At 34.2% G+C, this 19,916-nt stretch overlaps 1 long non-coding RNA gene across 1 annotated transcript; it reads left to right on the top strand.

Annotated features, from left to right (window-relative positions):
- Positions 1 to 1,310: 1,310 nt before the first annotated feature.
- LOC145684720 (uncharacterized) lies at positions 1,311 to 19,624 on the top strand. The gene is made up of 3 exons (XR_014131376.1): positions 1,311 to 1,388; positions 14,512 to 14,601; positions 19,444 to 19,624. It is a non-coding gene; the product is annotated as an uncharacterized LOC145684720 (long non-coding RNA).
- The last annotated feature ends 292 nt before the right edge of the window (positions 19,625 to 19,916 follow it).

Raw genomic sequence — 19,916 nt, 5'->3', positions numbered from 1 at the left:
AATATAATGTATTTCTATGTGTGTCGAGCTAAAAGGAAAAGGGAAAGAAACCTTCGCTCACTACAGAAAGGATGCCCATGAACAAACAGAATAACAGTTCTCAAGAGAACGCAGTACAAGCACGAGGACGAAGCAAGCGAACTAGAGATCTTACGTGCACAGTTCATGACCGGGACGACGACAGTTTAGAGAGTGTCACGTTTCGTTTATTTCCAGTGGAGATATTCCACAAACAGGAGAAGTTCGGTTTGTTGGGAGAAGTTTTCTGTGGATAGTAGGAATGAATTTTGGATATAGTGTGCAATGTGTGGTATGTGGGCACTCAATGCGTGCATGGGAAATGACCATGAGATATACATTTTGTGACTTCTGTGGCAAAGGGGACGACTAATGAGGTTTGCTTTTGTTTTTCACTTAATTTAGTGTATCGTGCATTTTTCTATTCACGGATGTATATCTTGCTTTCAAAATAAAGTTTTTGTTATTTTGATACTTTATTTGTGACATTCATGTCAGTTATTACGGGGGTCGATTTTGGAGACCTTTTTCCTAAACGCCATTTTCGTCACTTTTCATTAAATAATTATTTAGCAAACTCCTATGAGCTTTGTGATGAATTGACTAATGTATAATGTTTGACAACATACCACAGATATTATTCCAATGAAAGGCAAATAACAAACATAATAATATTTAGAGATACGGTCCAAAAACAAAAGAGGGGGGACGACTTTGGTGACTTTCCTCTGTATTATAATATATGCTTAACATAGATATCTTCTAACCTGCAGGAAACCAAGAAGAAACATTCAGAAAAGTGATTTCTTGGCGTAAGCACTGAGATAGGAAAGGTTAATAGCGAATGTACAAAACCAAATTAGTGATGTATTTTAAAAAATAGTTTATTTGTAAATAGTTTACGATTGATTAGAACCATTATGAGATCAATAGTTCCTAAGCGTTTGTCACGCAAGAGTGATATGTTTCATTTTCTCTTTTTCTTTCTAAACGTCTACAATTTAGCTTCAAAATCTGCTAATGACAACAATCAAACTTGCAGTGTTTGAAATTTTTCATTTCTATCACTTCTACAATTTGAAAATGTTTCACAGTCAAAGAACACAGAAAGGATTAATCGAAAGAAAAGAATGTGATGTTAGTGTTTAAAAAATGACTTTCAAGCACCAGAGCTTTGAGCTTCGGTTTGTATTAAGTTTTGTTGATTATAGTCACCTGTTTTGAAAGTATAGATCAAATATTATATGATGTAATTCATTATCATACGATTATAATAATATAGATTTTGCCTTTTATTGCAGTCCCATAAAATTGGCGTTATACTTCATAAACTACTAGACCGGCAGTTGACTCCATCAGCTAAAGAGGAGGTAAAAATTAGTTAGTCTTCTATATTTCATAAACAATACCAAAATATGTTTTAAAAAATCAGTGTCACAGTTCTAAATACATATAGGATATTATTTTACGATTGACATTTTTTAAAATTCTTTTAAAGATCTATTTACGGAAATAACTACCAAACAGCATGGTGATAATTTTCAGAGAGAAGCATGTTCACTTTACGAATACATTCTTCTAGTCGTTATCGTGTGACATTGTCTGACTCACTGTTATATTAAGCCAATTTTGTTTATGTTTATGACAAACGTAGGTTATGGTTTACTGTACATTTGTTAGAGGTATTACCATGATTACTTGTATTTTGGAGTAATGTAATTTAAAATATAATCTAATAACAAATGTTTACATGTAAGCAACTTTTAGCTAAAGAAGTGGTAAAAACAAAGCTCTTATAAATTCCGTATACCAGCACTTTTAAAAAATTATGGAATTCATTTAACCAAGTAAAGTCAAAATTATTTATACGTCATAAACAGAACATTTATGACTTATGCTTAACATATTATTTAGGCTTCAAGCATAATTCAGAAACCTAAAAAATTAGGTATGTTAAGCACGAGAATGTAGCTAAGGCAGAACATAACGTATATGAAATTTTGCATCCAAACGTGTTACTAACTTTTAGTTCACCGTCATATATATTAATTTGGAATAATAGTTTCTTGCAAATGGAATTATGTATAAGTTGTGGGTAACGTATACAACACACATATTACTAAATAGTGTATCAGCCCTCAGGATGATCACGAGCTATCAGTCATTAGGCTTTTCAGATTAGAAAAAGTTAACTAATAGCGTGAAAGAGGAAACTTTGTTTCGTTTTGTCCATTATTGCATCGATTGCCTAACATTCTCCATGAAATGGAATAAATATGCCAAATAAAAGTACCACAAAACAATTTTTGCAAGACATCAGCGATAGGAAAAAGGACAAAGTGGCTAATTTTGGAAAGGAAGAGGGTTTCAATGGATTACAATTCGTGCCAATAAGACTTTGTAGCCATAGGTAAATTTTAGATTTTTCATTTATTATTATGGTTTGTCATCTCGTTATAGTTTGATCAATTATTGGTATGGTAACATCCGTGTTATTTCTTTTGATAAGTCGTTATTTAATCTGATGTTTTCAAAATGTTGATACTTTACTTAATAGTATTAGAACTTGTGTAAATAAGCATTCTTCTATGTGATAATTGATCAAACAATGTCGCCATTAATATAGATCTAGAAATAAGTGTAAGGAAATATGTGGCAGCTATCTAATAGTGCGTCCATGGCGTTGGCAGTGATTCTACGATGCCAACAATCAAAATACCTTTTTGATATAAAGTTAGATCGATAAATGCTGTACTGATGAACCAAAATATATTATTGTGAACTCAATTTGTTAGTTGGATAACAAAATTAATCAACATTTGACACGTTCTTATAGGATACTTTATTAGGACGTTACGAAAACAACCCCATTATTTTGATTTTAATTTGATTTCAGCACCAATGCTATACAAGACGTAGGCCTACAGCTTACGGTGAACCACATAAACCACACGAGATCTAACAATGATTCAAAACCGGATCTCCTGCGCTAAAGGCCTTACGCTAACTATGTAGCTACGAGAAAATTGGAATAATCTTCTATTATAGAACTTAGAACTCGATATGTCTAAATGGAACAAAGATCTTCCAAACGATTCTAATCAGAACTGTGATTGCAGAGTGAACAAAATCACAGGTGTTGACCATCTTTATGATATGCATATTAATATAAACTGGTTATAAGCAAATATCGCCGCTATAATTGTAACGGTCATCCTGGCTATCTACAAGTCAGGAGCCGTACGCTAATCATGGCTTAGCGTGGCCTGAGAGTTACCTTACTTTTATGAAAGATGACTTACACTGAATGACTTTACCTTTAGTTCCAGCGCCACTAAATCTTGACTTCGGACCACCAAGGGTGAGCTTGATGACAAGACCAAATTACTTAATAAACACAAAAGGAAAGGAAGAAAGTAAAAAGAGTTTCTTTAATAATGAGAAGGGGGCTTCTCTCCCATTAATACTTGATTAATAGATTAAGCGGTTATAATGTAGAAATAGTATCACCTTGAAATAAAATAGTTATTGATTAAAAGGATTTATTAATGCAACTTCAAGAAAGAAGAAATAGAAAAAATATATTTTATAATCACCTTAAGCAAAAATGTCATTTTTGTACACAGTTGACTAGAACAAATTATTCATAAACTGCAAATATTGACGTTGATTTTACGAGGTCCCAGTTCAAGAAATGTTGAAAGGCTATCACAGTTGTAGTATATAGACAATAGAAAATAATTCTAAAACTGACATTGACGTACACGTTAGAATTCCCAAGAGTAGTTATATTTTGTCTAAATTTCTTTCACATGACCGTATACACAGTAACACTTCCAAATATGAACAGTTAGATTCTAGGCTCACATTATGTTAGGGTAAATAAGTTGAGTAAACACTTTGAACGGTAGTAGTTACACTAATACTAAAACGCTCACTAAGGTCCGTTACACAGTCACGCGGAGCTCCGCGCGCGGAGCAGCCTCCGCGTGGCCCTATCCGCGCTCCGTCCTCCGCGAGGCGGATAGGGCCATTGAGCAAATGGGTGCTTACATAGTGACGCGGAACTCCGCGCGCGGAGCAGCCACTTCCCTTTAAAATGTAAAGAGCAAGGTGCATAGTAGCAAAACCAAAATGAAGATTGATCCAGACAGACTTATTACAGAAGTTGAATTAAGACCATGTTTATGGGATCCCGCTTGCGTAGAATACAAAAATCGTGATATTCGCAATTTTTCCAATTAATTCATCGAACGACCGGACTGACATGCGAAAATAATTGAATAACTTTTTCTAATCTTCTCGCATACCTACATAAAGAGTCACAAAAGCTCCCTTAAACTTCTTTGAGTAACTAAGGGATGACTTTGGAACCGCCTATTTTTCTGTGTTCTTCATTTTCTCTTCTTACAGAGATAATAAGAAGCCACTATTGTCTTTTCGATCTTACTCATGTTAATTCGTAACACTGACTGAGGAGAATTGTGTATGTAATCACGCGACGCGTAGCGCGTAGCTACGGATGACTGTGTAAGCACACACGCGTAGCGCGGAGGGCGGAAGACGGAGCGCGGAGCTCCGCTTGACTATGTAACGGGCCTAATATTCCACTAGAAATTCTATCTTTACATTCCTCCCATGATTCATAACTTACACATTTCAGGCCTTATTAGTCAATGAGAATAAACTATACTAGTTGCGTCTTGTTCACAATGCGTCGATAGTGGCATATACGACAACTGAGGGGTCGGTTTACAATTTAGGACTACTCAAGTGCTGGCCGGATTATAATAAGAAATGATTTATTTACACCTTCATTTTCAATATTTATATACTTATTTCCATTACTACATATATTTCGATTCATATATTTACTTATATTACAGCACTACGGAAAAATATAACTATATTCATTTCACATCGTAGGCATTCAAGTTATAACAGCATATTTAAACAACCTATGATAGGTAGTCCCTCATTAAACTCCTTTCATATTAACCTTTACCCTCGTAACATTTTAAAAGACCACAACAAGATGAGCATTACAGACTACTTTGAATATTAAGACTGCTAACACTGTCCTGGCTACGGAGGAAGCGGTACATAAATACCTTATGTAAGGAACCAGCGAAACTCTATCCTAAACTAGTGCCTGAAGAAACCCATAAATCTAGAAATAAATGGGCCTAGTAAAGTTATCAATTGACAATTTAAATTATTAATGTTTAGTACGCATGTATATTCGGACAACTTGAGAAAAGGGACATCGAAAACATATATACTTATGCCTTCCATATGTATAGCTATTTACCGTATATGTAGGCCTATGTATAGCATCGGACCAGACCTTTACAGGGATCTCGGACAAAGCGACCTTCGAAACCCGGTTCAGAATTGCACTGGAGGAGACTAAAACAAACAAAAATGATCATGATATAATATGAGTGTCATCTTAAGTGTGAATATGAGATATGTTAATAACTACAATCAACATCGACCATATAATTGTCATACTAAACAAGACCTAGGACACAAGAAAATAATTATAATACGTCAACCAAATAGTTATCATGCTAGATAAGACGTAGGACACAAGAAAATAATTATTTTAGTATTGGAACGACGTGGAGCGAGAGAGAAAAGAAAGCTAGCAAGCTACCGCCGTGCTTGTGTGGAAACGTGAAGCTTTACTGATTACACATTCTTGAGTTTTCAGACTGCCCCAGTACAGAGCAAACACAAAAGTAAAAAGGACACATGTTACTATTATCCTTACTGATCAGGCCTAAATATCGTTACGTCGACGGCAATTTCATATTTTATCTGGATTGTGCTATATAATGTTTAACAGTAGAGTTATACTTTTGCGTTTATCAGAAGAAAATGATACGTTATGGTGATAATTTAGGAATTCGACATAATAGCATGGGGAGAGACGAATGGAATATACACGTGGTTTGTAAGAAACATCTCACATTAGTTCATGCACTTAGAGCAGGGCGCAAAATTTCAAAGTCAGATGCACTCGCCAATCCAGAAATGATGGTCGCCAGTATCTCTTACATAAAAATTATGAGATCCCCACCCCCCACGATCTTTGGTTTGACAACAACAGGAATTACAAGAGAATACATCAGGGTATAAAATTTTAAAAGCAGATAATTAGTTTGAGGATTTAATCAATTTTGAATTGGACAATTCATATACATGTTAAAAAATATCTTACCTTAAGACTTCACGTTTGGGTAATGCTTTCTCTCTGCACTGAAATATCAGTTGTCGATTGCAATTTTCGAATCAAAGTCCTTAAGTGAAGGATCATTGATGAAAATTGTCAGCAAATCATCCATTGTGTCACTCTTCAGTGAATTTCTGTAGGCAGTCTTTAATCTGTTGAGAGTGCGGAAGCCTCTCTCACATGAAACAGTACTCACAGGTAAAATTGCACAAAATGTGACAATTGGAAGCAAATTTGGGAATCTCATAAATGAAGTTTTCACTGTAAATCTTTCTCAGTGTCTGATTCAATATCAATGCAGAAAACTAAAGGTTATATTAAGTCCACTCTGCTAAAACGAGGACAACGTTTTTACTGTATAAATCTGGTTGCAAATTCTAAACTGCAGTTTTATTTTTAATTACTTTAATTAAAATCAGAAACTGCGCAGCATTGTAAGTTTAGACAGAAACCATTGCTACTAAACACTGGTCGCCAACTCTAAATTTCTGGTTGACAATGGCGACCTGGCGACCGGAAATTTTGCGCTCTGCCTTAGAGCTATAATTTTAACATCAAAAGTTTGCACAATGTAATGTACCATTACAGTTGAAAGTAATGGCAACTTTTTTTTTACGCACCCTGTACCTAGTAATTTTTTTTTTCAATTTCGGTTTAGTTACACAATTTATTTACTCTCTTTACTTCGAATTAAATATAATGAATCGAGAGGTTTCATTAGTAACCATATTCCCACTGAATAATATATTTTATTTATATTTTGATTAAGTGTAAATCCCATTTTCGGATATATAAGTTGAAAAGTTACAAGGTTTACCATTCTGACGTCATACCGAAACATAGTTCCGTCATTGGATATAAATTTTCTTAATTTCAGACCAATGTAGATTTTGGCCAGGTACCTAATCTTTTCCCTCACCCCCTCTCATTAGTCCATAGTCACTTTCAGATCCGGTTATATCTGGATTTGCCAAATTTCTATTTGCTTTGTAATTTCCGCGGCTAAAGTTTTCGTTCTGATTGGAGGAATTCTCCTACCTCTGGCTTTTTCGGCGCAATGTTATCAGAATAATCGAAGACACCTTACGAGGCGAGCTTATAATTTCGCCTACATATCTGCGGTAAAAGGACTAGGATTTTAATAGAATTCAGGTAAAAATCTGATTTAATTTCATAGTTGAACATTGAAGGCTGTGTAGGAGCCCCCAAAAAAGGAAAAAAATCTACATTTTTCGTAAAGAAACAATAAGTTAGTGAAACATCCAGTTCTGTTTACTAGGAAGCCATGTTTGCTGCCCAACTAGAATAGACAGAGTGAAATAGTGACTTTACTTTCTTTTTTCTTTCAAACCATAAATTCAGTTAGGGATTAGGGAAATTACGACCTGTTTAGTGCATGTTGTTCGTGTATTAGGTAGATGTGATTTTTTATTATTTATTTAGTAAGTGCATGTATGTAGTAGGTTTGATAGTTGTAATGTAAATAATCATAATGGCAGCTTAAGTTAGCTTAAAAGGGCTCCTATCCCCTTTTCCAAATTGAACCAGTTCTAGCGGGGGAATGGGTTAGTTATAGTTCGTTTTAGGGCCTTTTCCCCTCTCAGGGGAAGGGTCCCTCAATAAACCTCGTTAAGGTGCCCCCAGGGCATCAATCTTTAGCAATCATTATGTAAACAATTGGTCAGGTCAATTGGACCTAGGGTTACCTTTCTCATTTTGCCCCCCTTTAAGTTTAATAGAGCCGACTGTATATACCAACAAGGGAGTATTTTTCGTCAACATGCATGTAATTAAATGGTGCATGTTTGGTTTAGTTAGTTGTCTTTATGTATAGTACTAACAGTGGTGTATGTAGTTAGTAGTTTTGTGTGAGTGTGTGAATTTTCGGTTAGGACAGTGTATAAATATGCGTTAAGTTAGTACCATTTGTCTAACTCGAAGTATACTAAACCAGTGTAAATATTAAATTTCTGATTAATGAGTACAAGTATATATTTCAGTACACGGTAAATTATGCCTCCACTACAGCGCCATAGTGTCTGTTTTCGGTAGTCAATTGTTTGTTGACATTACGACATCGCATGACTTAGTAATCTAGATTGGTTGATTTTGGCCATTTATTCTCAAATTACTTCCCGTGGACATGGTTTTCGGTTCAGATGAGTATACCTTCATATAAGATAGCATGAGACCTTACTGTACTGAAAATTTCAGCTTGCTAGGTCCAGTAGTAATTGAAATATCTACTGAAATAAAGAATACCTATTTTCTTAATAGAAGTAAAGCCCATATCGTCGGCGGCAATTCAAAACCTGCTATGTGCATTTTGCAGGAGAAGCGAAAAACAGTATCCTGGTTAGATTTTTCGCTTTATAAAAGTGATGTTATAAGTAATATTTGATGCTGCACGTAACTGGTACCTTCTCAAGTTACTTGAAAAGGTATCAAGTTACGTGCAGCATCAAATATTACTTATAACATCACTTTTATAAAGCCAAAAAGCTAACCAGGATACTGTTTTTCGCTTCTCCTGCAAAATGCACATAGCAGGTTTTGAATTGCCGCCGACGATATGCTATTACTGTTTGTTTCAAAATGTAGTATTAAATTCTCTTTTCCCGTGGCTGTAGAAAAATTCCATTGTTGCTTTAGTTTTATCAGCAAATTGGAAATAGATTAATCGTTGACAATTTAACTTTCAGTGAATACACGTATGATTTTTTTTAAAACTGCGAAGTAAATACAATTTGGGTGCTTCGAAACAAAGAGTACGTGGTTCGATGAATGTTATCGTGTAGTAGTTTGAGCGTGATAGATTGTGATAGTTATATATATTTATTACTGTGTAATGTAAATATGTGTATGGCCTGCGTGTAAAATGTATGAAATAGGGTGTCTATAAAATATTACTTCGCGCAAAAATTAGTAGATAATGAATGAATGTAATGATATATTAATAATATGATATAAAATATGAATGAGATGATGACACCTATATTTAAATGGATAGGCCTAGTGTATGTTATGTAGTGAAAATATGAATATGTTTACTAAAAAAAAATCTCTCGCGTTTTGACTTCTACACCAGTACATTCATCCAACCGAGTTTGCTACTTGGATAGTAAATTGTAGTTTGGGAATTGTGTGTTACTTCGCATTTAAGTACCTCATAATAACAGCCCCGGATCTTAAGCCTTTCAATAGATAGGGTAGCATCATGTGGGAATTACTTCTAAAGGTTGACAGAAATGATAATTAAGAAAACCAACTGCTATATCCTGTGATCATCGAAAAGTACAGGTTTCGGTCATTTGTACCTTTAACATTCATTGCCTCTCCGAGATTTTTTTTCCGTTGCTTACCTTATTTATTTATTGTGCAGTGTTCATATAACTCAGTTCGGACTATCCGATTAAATCAACTGCTACTAAATTAATATTCATGTCATTAGCGTACCCGGACGTCGACCCCTAGTCCCCTTAAGTATTTTCATGTCTTTTCTTAGTTTAATTAGATGAGGGAAATTAACGACGTCCCAGACTGTGGCATGTCTGCGCGGGGTAGCCATCGGTGATGTTTGGTTATTGAAATCACCGATCCAAAATTCAGTTTATTTAATTTTTTTTTATTTTGGCAAACTCTAATTAGGGATATCCTAGCTATTACTCTAATTTCATTACTATTCTGGAATCTTCTAGTTTCCAAGAGGTCGGATGATTTTTTTTTCTTTTGAAATTCTAAATTAACGCCGTCTCTAACCTTCCGGAGGATTTTCGGGACCCTGCTGGTTTGGGCCGGATACGGGGATCGGATTTCAATCTTACAACCAAACTCTTGTGGGATTGGGATCTGATGGACACAGAACTTGCATCCTTGGCAGCAGGGCGCTCCTTGAGTCTACGTATTTGAGTAGACCACCCTTTTGGCATGTTAAGAATATTTTTGCTATGGATTTTGTTGAGAGCGAAATTCGACTTTTATCTTTGTAGCGTTAGTTATTTCCCACTTAAGTCTTTGGCGCCCCTATTCTTCGTCTTCCTTCTTCTCTATCTCTCTCTCTGTCTTCATTACTTCGAGATTTTTTTTTCAAATTTTTCAACCTCCCCCCCCCCCGGTTTCTGAAACTCATGAAAACGTACAATATTCATATCACTTATTTCGATCGTATGTACTAACTGAGACATCGAGGGATGCAATTCGTGGAGGTATTGCAGCACATCTCAGGACCATTTTCGCGATATTTAATCCACCACGGGAGAAATTGACGAGAAGGTACACTATGCTTTCAGATTCCTAGAAACATCTGTTATTCATTGATCGTACAAATTATACCCATTGACGACTGATTTCTGGTTTTATTTCTATTGATTGGTCATATACTGTGTATGTATTAATAGTTTGGGCCCACTAGTTTCGAATAACATTGATTTTTTTTTGTATATACATCTATATATATGTACTTACATAGTTTTAAAAGTTACGTGCCTGCTCTATTCGTTGTATTTCCACCTCTTATGTCAACTTATTAAATAACACCAACTGTTTTTTTATATACGCGGATCTTTAGTAAATTGAGAATGATTATTGATTATCGGGTTTATACATATAAAGTACAATGTTGCAACCTTATGAAGAAAAAAAAGTGAATTTTGATAGTCAGGGTTTTTGTTTATTTTGAGCCAATAAAATATGGATACTTATCGAATATAAAAATGTTATGTAGAATTTAAATGTCGACGAAATACTACAATGGATATTAAAGTGAAATTTATTATATTGAGTAATATGAATATATATATATGCGAGTATGTATGTGAAGGGCTCGGTATTTACCCTGGTTGTTTTAGGTTGCCATAGATTTTTGACACCCGACATTTACCAACTATTTGTGATATATAGTATTACCGCGTAAATTGTAATAAATGACATTTTGTTGAGTTGTGATTGATGTTTGTAACTATTAAAGTTGAATATCATGTTAAATACTGCATGTAAATAAAACAAGTAGCAGGTCGTAAGATAAGTAAAAATAACCCTAATCCTTATCCAAATTTAATTTGCGAGATCATAGTGAAATCAGTAAGTTACGAAACAGTGTGCCCCACCAACGAATCCTTCTATCAGTAAACTATGAAACAAATCCTTCCCCTACGATCGGAAACCTAACTATTCAGTGACTAGAATCTTTTGACTACACGATCTATACTAGAAAAAAAAATTAGTGATCTTAAATTCAATGAAGTGAAATTTGGTCAATAATTTAGTAGTGTGAATACAGGAATATGGAAATATGTTCCCAATGTCTGTGACTGGATTCGATAATTTTTCTTTAATCTTGATAAACTTTGAAATTTTATATCAAGTGCGTCAAGTGACGAAATGAGAAATATAAATATATATGTGATATGAAGCAACTATTTGTCTATAGTTAAAACAAAAACGATTAAATACTCTCATGGACACAAATCACAGTGCGAAAAGAGAGTTGAAAAAGGAGTTATTATCGACGTGAGAACAAAGACTCATAAAATTGTCGAAATGTCTCCTCTTGGGACAGAGACTCAATAAAATGCTACTAAAGTGTTTTTTTTTTAAGAATGATCAACCAATTATATTTTTTTCTTTCTTTTTTTCCGCAATGATATGTATTCATTGCACTGAATCTTAAATATATTGACCTTTGAATTTTTTTCCCCTTTATTTTTGTCTTTCGTCTTTTGTCGATTTTTTTTTTCATGTAATCCAACTTTTAATATATCTAGAAAGATAAATGTGTTATTTGATATTGCTGAAAGTAGCAGATTTCTGTGCATGCTTATGAAACATTCTTTTCATGTATTAAATTTTTCCTGTTATGTCAAACTAAGTTCTCTTTTATTGAAATGTAATAAATGTCTATAGAAATGTAGTTAGGTTAGTTTAATTCAACTAAATACAACCTGAAGTATACATTGTCCTGTATGAATGTGTGTGTGAGTGAAATGTAGGTTTAGTATTAAGTGCACAAATTATTTTGACATATATGTGTGACTTATTATAATTAATGGTAGTTGGCAATTAAAGTCATTGAATGTCAATACTAACTTAATTTAAGTTGGCTCTATGAAGGAAGTAAAAAGGACCGAAGTAGCCTGAACAAATGATCATCATGAGAGAACTGTGAAAGTAAAAATCTTCGACAAATATGTGATACTCTGATTTTTTTTTCCTTCCTCTGTGGTCGATTCTAACATGCCATCAACTTCGTCGTTCATTTTTCAAATATTGGATATTAGTCTAGAACTTCTGGAAATATTGAATAAACGGTAAAATTAAACTTTCTCATCTATCTCAGAGCTAGATTGGGATAATTCGGTAGTTGGGGTCAAATGGATCTAGATCGGGGATGTATGGGTTAACATGTGTCTACCTTTGATCACCTTAATACCAAATATTCACCCAATAGCTATTGGAAATGATCCCAATTCGATAATTATTCACTTTCCTTTACCATATTTCTCAAAATATCCAGTAACAGTTTCCTCTTTATCACCTTCTTACTTTACCTCTTTCCTCTTCTATCTTCCTTTTCCTTTCTTCATCTTCTTCTTCTATTTTTAATAAAACTGAAAAGGGGGTCGTGACTGGGAATTCTATATGTAATAAACACGGTCATGTATTTATTTATTTTATTTTATTTTCTTCAGAAGTCCGATAAAAGTTTTCTCATTTCGATCGAACCTAGTATGTTCGAAATTAAGAAATGGATAATTATATTCCAATATAATTAGACATAAGCTGATAGCTTCATGAATATCCCCACCAGGGGTGAAGGGTTCCCACTCACGACTTATTCCGTGCATCACATTTGTTGCAGATTCTTTCTTCCCTCAATCAGTTTTAGATTGACGAGCCGTGACGGGATTCGTTGTTATGGAAACGGTGGTTTCTATGGCAACGGCCCTTCCTTTTTCAGTTTTAACAATGAAAAAGTTATGCCTGCCATCTTGACAACGTTGCTTACATTACTTAAGGGGGAAATTTTCATTTTGCATCATACATATCACATATTTAAACGATTCGCCATATGCTCAACATTTCTTTTCTATCATACTTATATTATAAAAGAATAAGGTTTTCTATCAAATCGAAGACGCTAATACTGAAATCAGAACTCTAGACCCAATCGTTTAATTTATATGCCTGTTAGTATAGGGTATAGGGTATTGCATATCATATCCAACACTACCCATTCCATAGTTACAGACAATAAGCAAACCCTCAATAATGGTCTAGTGGTTAGCGTGTGCGCCTTTGATGTACGTGGACCTGGATTCAATTCTCGATGTAAGAGCACAAAAAATAATTTACAACCATACGTTTCCATTAATAATCTGTCTCTTTTAGCTTCAAGGGCAGAAATGGGACGTTAAACTTAAACAACCAATTCATCTTGCTTTTGGGAGCAATTAGTATCAAATAATTACGAGTCCTTTACTTCCTTTATCTTCCTTACAGGTGATTCACTATTGCTCTTGCCTTCTTGTCTAAATTTTTTTTGTAAAATAATAAGTGAAGGAAATAATAATTCTATATATCAGACTATCTGAAATATTCATTCTGAATGAAAGAGTGGTTCGTGGAAGATATAGACATTGCCCTCTTCCTCCCATGGAAGCAGAATTTCCTGGAAAGTTCGGGTACTTCTCAAACTATTTTTAATGACAACTTTATATAACGAGATTCATATTCTTACTTGAGGGGCTCATGAGATACTGTATTTTTGGCATACATTTGAAACTTCTCCCTTACCCCTTAAGATACGCATTTTATGAAGATCACATAATAAAAGTCCAGTTCAAAGTTGACGCTAACTACACCCGAAAACGTATTTCAAACGGTAGTTTTACTGTGATGCAAACAAGATCATTTTCAGTTTTATTATAGAAATTCATTCCCGTGGCTAAACTTTTAGGGAATTTAAGACTCATCTCAAGATATTGTAAGTAACTTCCATAACGTAAAAAAAATTTAACAATTCACGTACTTAAGCGTACCGTAAAATTCTGTCTTTCCTTCACAACTAAGTATTCAGATTTGATTTTTTCGTGATCTAAACGCCGCAAAATATATAGCAATATTTAAGAAGATTATCAGTTACAGTATAAACATATAATAAAACAAAGAATGACTTTCTACAAAATCTGCAAACGTATTAATATGCTTTGTAATTCTTTCTGGTTTTTATCTAATATATTTTCAATGTTTTATTCTAGCTTCAGATATTTATAGCACAGATGAATTACAGGAAGGTCCACTTTAGTGCCTGTGGTTTCTTCTCCTTGGACTTTGGTTTACTTACAGCGGTAAATTCAATTATTTAGTTTTAGTTTATTTTTTATATAGCAAGTATTTACCAAGTAGTTGCGTCCATTGTGTAATCAGAGCCATTTTTCTTTTTTATGTAGTTGTACCATTGCATGACATAATTTGATAGTTTTAAAGCACCATACTCCTAATACCTCATCAGGCAGAGTATTTTAGATATAGAATGGGGTATTAATATAACTAGTTGCAAAATATTAGGACCCCTAATATCTTAAGTCTCACATAAATACAAAATTTAATACAAACAAAGCTTCCCATTTATAAAAGGGAAACGTGTTAATCATAGGGTCACGCTAATTGTTAACAGTATACAGTCTCTCTAATGCCTCTTTCACACTACACGCTGTTCCGTAAACGGCGCCGCGTAGTGTGTACAAAAGTCGTGCCGTGAAACATACGGCTTTTGTCATGAACATCACAGTTTTTTTTTTTTTCGGCCAAACTGCTTTGTCGTTTTTACGATAGAGACAATATGGATGATCGAGATAGGTTATTATATTTGCACTGGTTCTACTTAAAATCTAAAAGACGAAGACACAGAAGGAGAAAAAGGGATCCATTTCTTGAATACTCAAAGAGCTAGAACTGGTGCAGTTGTACTATTATTTAGTGACTTAAGAAATGGTGAAACGAAATATTAAATTATTTTCGTATGTCGATAGCGATACTTGATGAGTTGTTAGAGAAAATAAAAGGACAAATTTTAATACAAAATTCCCACTTAAGAAATGTCATTTCACCGACTGAAAGACTTGCCGAAGCTCTGAGGTATAGTTGAAAATTCTACGTTTCGAAAATGTTTGATGTTCATATTTTACACATTGGTATTCAATTATAACTTGGTTTTGAAAATATATAATACAATATGCGTGGCCGGATAATCTGACAAGCCTCATATATACTAATGGTAATCAAATAATCAAACACCTTGCCGGATGCTGGATACGGCAAATGCCGCATAATCTGAAAGGGGCCTAATAGGTTGTTGCATGCGCTGCTTACATGTCTGATGATAGTGTGCAGGTAATTTACCGATTTAAAATTATTATGACGATTTAAATGTTATTATTATGACGAAAACTGTGTATACAGGCAATATGCCGATTTAAAACGAATTGGCAATTTCATTGGAAAGTGCGCATTCTCAGTACAGCGCCAAAGAACTGGAGGTTGGCAGCATTGTCATGATGAACCAGCACCCCGCTTAAACTTTTAAGACGTTTCTTTGTGATTCTTACACGTAAATTTCTAACCGCATTAATATTTTAAATATTTACTATTGTGGATCCGTACTCCAAATAATTCATCAAATAATACCCTGTCTATCACAAAATACATACACCATGATTGAACTACGAAGGACTGAAGAACTCTGGTTTCAGGTTCATAATGTTGGGTTAATGATTGGTACAGACTCTTATCAATTTAATGGGAACACCTAACAAAAGTGTAAATTACTAGATCAATATTAACGTTGGATCACCTTTCGCTCTCAGATCAGCTCTGATGTGACGATAAATGGAGTCACAGTGGTCGTAAATGGTAGCAAAGGAATATTACACCATTTTGCATGAAGTGCATCATTCAGTTCAGTGAGACGAGATGGAAGCGGAACTCTGCGAAGAAACGGATCACAGATGTACAATTATGTTCAGGGTCGGTGATTCGGCATTCTGGGGAAATGTTCAACTTTATCCGGGTGTTGCTCAAACTAAGCTGCAACAACCCTAATTGTGTGAATTGGCGCATTATTATTATGTAATATGCCATCATTGTCCTAAACAACATACGATGCACATAAACAACATAGGGTCATGGCCCCTTTAAAGTGGCGACATAATCACGGACAGTGACATGACCAATAGGCATCAGTACATGACCTACTGAAAATCAGAATATTGCTACACACAAAATCACAGATGCCCTGCCATGTTTCATGTTTGAGCAGAGACACTGCAGATAATACATATCCTTGGGCATCTCCCACACATAAATATTGGTCATGTTGGATTATATCACTCGCGTCTTACTGTGATTGATAGCACATGCTATGGGAAGTACATTGTCCATTCTTCTTCTGTAGACTTTTAAGACGTGTCGTAAATTTAATAGTGGACAACCTATACCAAATGAAATAATGAAGTTGTAATAAACATGGATCGGAAAACGACTCCTTTCAAAATAATCATAAATTGACGGAAGTGTAAAACCACATTTTAAAACGATCTGACTTAAATATTATCGGACCTTCGCAAGTGAGTTAAGGAAGTACGCAGGAGGTAGTATGCGCTATATCTAAATATTTCTTCACAATTCCCGGAACCAACGTTACGAATTGTATAAAGTAACTTGGGGTACGATGATTCACTTGTAAGTACTAAATAGAGTATTCGCTGTGTAGGTAGGTACCATACAGGGGCGGATCCAGGACCGACTTCTGGGGGGGCGGTGGGTTGTCATACTGCTACTTTTAAGGGCTCCAAACGTTGGGATGGGTTTTATTTATATATATAAAATAAGAAAGTTTCTTCTTCTGGGGGGGGCGATCGCCCCCTGGTACAATAGGTGTGTAAAACATGAATATTTAGATATAGGGCATACTAATAGTTCTTGTGTAATTCTTTGAACCGATTCCAATAGTTCGTATAGTTTCCAAACCAGTTGGTTTTAAAGTATAATGCTTCTGATTTCGGTGGCTTATAGCTCTAAAATTGGCGTTTCGGCACCCATATTTATTAGTATTTTATTTTTAACGTACAACCTATGTATGATATTTGTACTTGACATGTAAAATATACAACAAAATAAATTAATTTTAGTCAGAAATATAGATAAAAACTTTAAATATAGATAAAACCTTTATACAATATCAAGGAAATGTGTCAGATTTCCTTTCCTTTGTTGTGCAAGGAAATATGTCAGCTTTTCTTAGCTTATTCCCACGCAATTCTCAGGAATTCATGTGCGTTATTTTCTTTTGATTGTTAAAATTTTTCGCTGTCATCGTCATTTTCTTTTATATTTTATAACACAAGTGCATTTGTTACGTATATATATATATATATATATATATATATATATATATATATATATATATATATATATCTTGTAACTGCATGGTTCATACACTTTCAAACTAAATATAACACGTTATAAACGACAATTAGAAGCTAAATATACTACTGTTTTAAAAATTACCCTTTCGACAGAAGTTTCCTGCCAAAAGATCATGGTGTTGGCTTTTTCCCAAACATTTGAGTGATGGATTTTGGATATGTTTGGAGGTATCATACTCTTTACGCTGAAGTATATGATTTGGAACCTAGGATGCACTCCTGTAGAGAGTCCAGAGGGTCCTGGAATCTCCTTAAAAACTTTGTAATTCGGTATACATTTGTACACTTTCTTAGTAAACTTATATACCATACATGATTAACAGAGATGCGATTTAATTCAACATTTCACCTTATACTTCATCTGCACTTTTTCTTTTCCTTTAGAAGCAATATAATTCAATATTGTTTTCTTCTTTTTACAACTTAACAATTGTTTACCGTCTTTTGAGGTGTAGAATAACACCAATTCAATACCACATAGATATTGTGTCTTCCAGTATTGGATCCCCCCCCAACAAACATTTCTGTTTGGCACTAAAATCATTCGTGCTGCAACTAGTTTCGAATGAAGTTAAAATTTGGTCTTTGTTGACTCTAAAGATAAATTAAATTACTCTCACTTTTCATATGAGAATGAAGTAGTTGACATCATCTGAAGTATACTTTTTTCAGACTTTCCTTGTTATGTGTCATTATCATTATTTTAACGCTTAACATTATAAGGTGAAACCATTGGACACATTTTGGAAAATATGATTACATGAGTCCAACGGGCTCCTATAGATGAACATATTTTGTCTCTCGTGTACATTTTTGTTTACTATAATCGAAGAACTCAAGGTAATAAACACGCAGTTCTTGATGCATGTGGAAAGTTTATTACGTAAAAATAGGCCTAAAATTCAAAATGGTTCAGGAAAAGGAAGTTGAGTCCAATGGAATCATCTCATCATTTTGTGTTGCAAAAAAGCTTATCATTTTAAGGGTTAAGAGTGTTTTCTTCTAGTTATATGTATATTTTATATTTTCTTTATTATTTTCGCCTTTTCGTGAACTTTGTTCTTTTATAGTTTTCTGTAAGTGTTCTTTTTGATTTTTAGAACTCACATGAAAACTACGCAGGGCACGATGACTCAGTGGAGAGCGTTCACCTCTGGTGCATGGGGTTCTTGATTCGATCTCAGCTTGGACCAAATAAGCTTTGTGGTGGACAAACGCCATGTGAGCAAGGTTTATTGGGGTTCTCCAGTTTCATTCCACTTTCTTCATTCCATCATTTCATTCATTCGTCATCATCACCGTCTCCTTTAGCCTAGCCGGCAAAATCGTGGAACGTAAAACTGAACGATTTAGTTTTCATTTTTTGAAAACTACGCTTTTTAGATGTTTTATTTTGAACTTTTAATATTCAACATGTGACAGCAATTGGCCTTGTCGTGACGGAAACAAATAGCCTTCTTCCTTACATTCGAATTAAACAATAACAACCAATCAACATATAGTCCAAAGTATATGTGCCCATCCCAGTAGAAATTTTGCTTATGTTATGTAACAAAAATAGAAACATATTATTTATTAACTGCAGAATTATCCAAGATATATGATTTTCTTAGAAGATTTTTAAACAGTGCAAATTGATTTAACTTTAGGTATTTAAACTTACTACTACCGAACACATACTTACGAATGTATTCTATTTTTCAGATGGCTGGTGCTGTAACCACTTACTTAGTGATATTAATACAGTTTCAGTTGTCTGGAAAGGAGTAAACTACTTTTCTCCAGAAGTAAACATGTAAACTATGTGATAATTTTGGAAGGTAGTCTGGAAGATGCCAGACGATTAACAAAAGTTTGAATACATCTGATTTTACAACAAGAAATAAATAATATTTTACAAAAAAATTTTCAGCAGTAAACTTTATATACAGTTATTATTGTCATATTTCTAGTAATAACAACTAAGTTATACAGTAGAATATCTTTGTGTGAAGAGACCTGACTCACTTTTTCTGTATTTGTGTATGTGTGCATCTTACAGTTTGTTTCAATTTCTCTGAGTAGACACGTGTTTTTCATCACAAATTGTCTTGATTGAACAGAACATCTTATCTTAATGTATTGTAAATAGGTACTTTAGTCAAGACATCTTTTGAAAACGAAACTACGTCATGGCA

The sequence above is a fragment of the Thermobia domestica genome, chromosome 5, assembly GCF_964235325.1.
Source record: "Thermobia domestica chromosome 5, izTheDome1.hap1.1, whole genome shotgun sequence".
NCBI classification, from domain to species: domain Eukaryota; kingdom Metazoa; phylum Arthropoda; class Insecta; order Zygentoma; family Lepismatidae; genus Thermobia; species Thermobia domestica.
The sequence above is the reverse complement of the archived record's forward strand: the minus strand, read 5'-3'. Positions and strand labels throughout refer to the sequence as shown.